This window comes from Otolemur garnettii, unplaced genomic scaffold (genome assembly GCF_000181295.1).
Source record: "Otolemur garnettii isolate 467f Iridium unplaced genomic scaffold, OtoGar3 scaffold00005, whole genome shotgun sequence".
Taxonomy (NCBI): domain Eukaryota; kingdom Metazoa; phylum Chordata; class Mammalia; order Primates; family Galagidae; genus Otolemur; species Otolemur garnettii.
This window is the reverse complement of record NW_003852400.1, coordinates 12,630,087-12,636,086: the sequence shown is the minus strand read 5'-3', so window position 1 is coordinate 12,636,086 and position 6,000 is coordinate 12,630,087.

Below are 6,000 nucleotides of genomic sequence, written 5' to 3'. Positions count from 1 at the left end.
ACATGAAGGCTATGTTAACCAGTTTGATGGAAGTGTTTCAGATTGTGTGTGAAAACACCACACTGTACCCCAGAAGTGCATTAATGTATACTGTTATCATTCAATAAAAAAAAAGTGACTCATTTTTATATAAATATTTTATTACTGAAATAAAGATTTAAGGAAACTCAGATATGTTTAGGTTGATTTTAGATGATTTAGAAAAAATTTACTAATTTATGATTGGACACAAGTACACATCATAATAAGGATTTTGTTCTCCAATATTGTTCTACCAAAATCTGGATATACTAAATAAGTTGTATTGCTCTGTACTTTCCCATCACATAAATAAAACGACACATGTAACGTGCCACTGTGAAATGTTGAAGTATTGTGGAATGATTATGTGAACAATGAAAACCAGCTTTCACTCCTCTGATACTTCCTGTCTAAAGGATTTTTAGCATTTGCTTTAGTTTTTCAAATTCTTTCAGTCCTCTTTAAAAAGCAATGTCTAAATATGTATAATCAAAATGTGCTGTAGTAAACTCCCACTAAATCATGGTGACAAGTTTTAAATCATAGCGATAAAAATGTTTCTTACATAGAAGCTTATACACATCCTTTTAAAGTATGGAACTACAGTTAGTAATCCTTTTCCAGTATGTACAAATTAGAAATGAAAGATTTAGTAACCATTGTCATGGTCAATGCTGGCAATTCAAGCTAGCTTTATGCCTATGAATACTTATAATTACTAAATTAGCCCAGATTAGGAGGGGGTGTGGCATATGCTTGATAACGCATATGTTATCATCTGTTTCCACCTTTAGCTGTGTAAACTAACATCCTGTAACCTTATGTTCCTCATATAAAATTGAGTGATAATAGGTAGTTATTCATGAGTTATTATGAGAAACAAATTCTGGGGTTGATATAACAAAATAATATTTTTAAAAGTAATAATCAGTAATAAGTTTTTGAAGTTCCTTGGTATTATCTTTTCTCCCCAATCCATTACTCCTCCACTCTCACCAGAGTCTACATGGATAAGGAATTTAGTTTTAATAGCTTAAAATACGATAGCATTAGCAGTATTCATTTGCAGGACTAGTTCCATGGGTTTTAATTTTTATTTTTTGAAAATCAACATTATACTTCCTAGATTTATTCATTTTAATATAAGTCCTAGTTCTTACTTTAATAATGGTAACATGTGACTCATTTATTTTTAGTCACTAAACAATTCAATTTTAATGTGTCCTTATTGATAGCTTTTTAAATCAGTGTTGGCTCATTTTTAATTTACAAAAAGCACATATAATAAGCCTGTATAACATGATGTTTTAAAGCATATATACATTATGAAATGGTTCATTTGAGATAATTATCATTACCTCCTATACTTATCATTTTTTAATCGAGAGAACCCTTAAAATTTTAAAGTATATAATACATTGTCATTAACTATAGCCACCATGTGTATAATAGATATCTTGAAATTATTTTTCCTATCTAATTAAAATTTTGTATCCTTTGACCAAAATCTTCTCAACCCCACCCCATTCTACTCTCAGCCTGGTAACTCACTTTTATACGCCCAACTTTGTGGATTACACTTATAAATGAGATCATACTATATCTAAATTTTGGTGCCTGACTCATTAATTTAGCATAATGTCCTCCAGGTTTTACCTATGTTGTCACAAATGACAAGATTTCCTTCCTTTTATAGTCTGAACAATATTTTATTGTATGTAAATTTCACCCTTAGACACATACGTTGATTTCATATCTATCTACTATGAACAATGTTTGCATGAACATGGGAGTACAGATATGTCTCTGACACTGATTCCTCCCTTTTTAGTACATATCAGGTGATGGAAATCCTGAAATATGGTAGTTTTATTTATAATTTTTTAGAAACTTTCATACAGTTTTCCATAACAATTATACTAATTTAAAGTCCCAGCAATTGAGTTCAAGGATTCCCTTTTCTTTAGATCCTTGTTAGCACTGTACTTTTGGATAGACATTCTAATGGTGTGATGTGACATCTCATTGTAGTTTAATTTGCATTTATCTCATAATTAGTAATATCAAACACTTTTTTCCTATGACAGTTGACTTTTTTTTTTTAAAGAAAGATCTATTCAGATACTTTGCCCTTCTATTTTAGTTAGGCTGTTTTCTAAGTACTGTATTTTTTGAGTTTCTTATATGTTTTGGATATTAACCCCTTAGATGATGTATGATTTGTGGATATTTTTATCTATTATACGGGTTGCCTCTTCACCCTGTTATTGTTTCCCTTGTTGTATAAAAGATTTTCAGTTTGAATAGCCACAATAATCTTTTTGTTTGTTTGCTTTGTTTTGTTTTTGTTATTGTTGTTTATTTTGGGGAAAGGGTCTCACTCTGCTGTTCAGGCTAGAGAGCAGTGGCATCATCATGACTTAATGCAACCTCACACTCTTAAGCTCAAGTGAGCAATCTGCCTTCCTCAGTCTCCCAAGTAGTTGAAACTATAAACACACACTGTCTAACTTTCCTATATTTTTGGAAAGACAGATTCATGCTAGGTTGCTCAGACCGGTTTCACACTCTTGGCCTCAGCTTCTAAAATGTTAGAATTACAGGTGTGAATCATTTTGCCCAGTACACATGCACATTTAATATCCCTCTTACAGTGCATCTCTCTCTTTCTCTCCTTCATTGGTGGGGATTCATTGAGGGCACAAAGAACCAGGTTACATTGATTGCATTTGTTACATAAAATCCTTCTTATAATTGAGTCCCACCCCCAAAAGGTGTGTCACACACCGTGACCCCCCCCTCCTTTCCTTTCTCTGCTCTCCCCTTCCCCCAACCCCCCACCATGGACTAGGTCATTAATTGTCCTAATATCAGAATTGAGTACCTAGGGTTCTTCCTTCTCCATTCTTGTGATGCTTTACTAAGAATAATATGTTCCACTTCCATCCATCCTGGTTAATACAAAAGATGTAAAGTCTCCATCTTTCTAATAGCAGAATAGTATTCTATAATAAATACACCACAGCTTGTTAATCCATTTCTGAGTTGGTAGGCATTTAGGCTGTTTCCACATTTTGGTGATTGTAAATTTATCTGCAAAAAACAGTCTAGTGCAAATGTCCTTATGATAATTTTTTTTTTCTTCTGGGTAGATGCCCAATAATGAAATTGCAGATCAAATGGCAGGTCTAGTTTGAGTTGTTTCAGGGTTCTCCATCCTTCATTCCCAAAAAGCTGTATGCATTTGTAGTCTCACCAACAGTGTAAAAGTGTCCCTCTCTCTCCACATATGTGCCAGCATCTGCAACTCTGGGACTTTGTAATGTGGGCTATTCCCACTGCAGTTAAATGATATCTCAGGGTGGTTTTGATTTGCATTTCTCTAATAATTAGGGACAATGAGCATTTTTTCATACGTTAGCCTTAACAATCTTAAAAACAAAAACTAAGCTGGAAGACTCATACTTCTTGATTTCAAAACTTGCTACAAATATACTACAATCAAAACAATGTGTACTAGCATAAAGTCAAACATATAGACCAAGATAATAGAGAGCCCAGAAGTCAACTGTAATGTATATGGTCAAGTGATTTTTCAACAAGGCCATTCAATGGGGAAAAAGGCAACCATTTCAACAAATGGTGTGTTGGGATATGTATAACCACATATGTAGAAGAATGAAGTTAAACTTTTACCTTATGCCATATCTAAAAACTCACACTAAGTAGATGAAACATTCAAATGTAGGAGCTGAAACAGTAAAACTCTTCAAAGAAAACACAGAGGAAAATCTTCATGACAATCATTTTGGCAATGATTTCCTGCCTAGGATACCCAAAGAACAGGCAACAAAAGAAAAAACATAGGTAAATTTAACTATACTAAGTTTAAAATAAAATGTGCACCAAAGAACATGGTCACCAGTGCAAGGGCAACCCTTAGAATAGGAGAAAATATTTACGAAATTTATAATATGAACATTCTGTTTTCTTCTCTATTGCAAGAATACTGTGTGAAGCATCTTAGTAGAATATTTTATTATTTTCAAAACTCTAATCTTCAAAACAAGTGCTAGGTTTGTAATGCCAGTTCTCAATTTTTTAATAGAATTGATCAATGTAGTCAAATAAGTGTCATATAGACAATTTTTGAAAGAATTCAAATATTTTAAAAAATCAAATGTCAATATTTAATTATTGATGACAAGCAGATATTCAACTATGCTTAAGTATATATAACACAACATATATAATTCTGAAAATATATAGATTTCTGTATGTTTATTAAAATAATACAGGTCTAAATTTAGCTTAGAAGTTCATTTTAATTACAGACCTAATTTCAGTAATTAGATGCTACTAATTTGCTTTATGATTTGCTTGGGATATAGATCAAAATCATTTCTTTTTCATCAAAAATATGGAAATCATGCCATAATTCTAATTCATCATTTATCCAATCATCTTTAACATCAATGAATTCCAGCTTAAAATTGTTTTTTCCTCCAAATATTTCTATTTTTCCCAAATAATATTCTTCAATTCAATTGGCAAGGAGGGGAATGGGTTTCCTGTCCAATACACTCAGCTACTGATCTCAGTAATAGACTTCTGATTTATATTTTGGGTAGTTAAAATGAGTACAATTGGACCTTCCTTATAGCCAGCAAAAGTTTCTGGATGGATGCTTCTGGATTGGCCCTTTTTCACAGCTGGTATAGAGCCATTTTTACCTTCTTTACCATCCTCTGGTCATTATAAAAACAATAACCAGAGTTCTACCAGCTATTTTTTTTATTTTAAAAATGGTATCATTAGCCAAAAATGGAAAAGCAAAAAGAAGGAAGATGGTGGACCTCTAACAGTTGAACAAATGATGCCATATCACACTTGATATGGATTTTTCTTACTTGAGTAAGAAGAAACATTGAATAAATACTGATTTTGTCCATTCTTATTTTTTACTATTTGTAGGTGGGATTGCCTTTGCTACAACATCCTCTTTCATCTCTAATTATTTATCAAGTTTTAATAATTTTAACTTTGGAATTTCTTTTTTTTTTTTTTGAGACAAAGCCTTGTTCTATGGCCAGGACTAGAATGCAGTGGCATCATCATAGATCTCAGCAACTGCAAACTCCTAGGCTTAAGCAATCCCCCTGCCTCAGCTTCCCTAGTAGCTGAAACTATGGACATAAGCCACCACATCTGGCCAATTTTTCTGAGTTTGGTAGAGATGAGGGTCTTGCTTTGTTCAGGTTGCTCTAGAACTCCTGCGCTCCCAATTCAGCCTCACAGAGTGCTAGAATTAGAGTTTTGAGCCACCATGCCCAGCTTGAATTTCTCTTTGGTACAAGATTTTGTGTTTGTTTTTCTCTAATATGATTAACATTAACCAAGTCCATATGGCAATCCTACAAAACTAAACCTGGCACGTTTTCTGTATTTTTGATAAAAACTATGAAAAATACTAAGATATATAAACATTTTAAAAATATTATTGACTTGTATACTAGGATCCAGTCAATGACGTTAGATATTAAAGATGTAGATAAAGACATTAGTTACCTAGCCTCAAGTTTATTTCATTTTATAAAGCTCTAGGTTAGTGATTTCCTCACATTTAAACTTTAAAAGTATGTGTTGTAATCCTATCTATTGATGAGATTTAGGGAAGTTAAATTACTATTAAGGAATTGAATCAGGATTTAGGTCAAAGTCTGCTTTCCATCCTCTTCCAAGTGAACCATGAGCACATGGCATGAACATGGGAGTAGAAATGAGAATGAAATACAAGGAGGACTAGAGAGTATCAGCCTGCAGCCAGTTCTAACTGAGTGGAAGGCGATGATCAGTTGAGAAATGTAAGTCAGTGCTGGGGTCTTACAGCAGCCTCAGAGGCAGTCTTGCCTTTTGTTATTCCCTTCCAATTAATTTTTCTAAAACATGATATTTATCATGCGAAACACTTACCAGAAA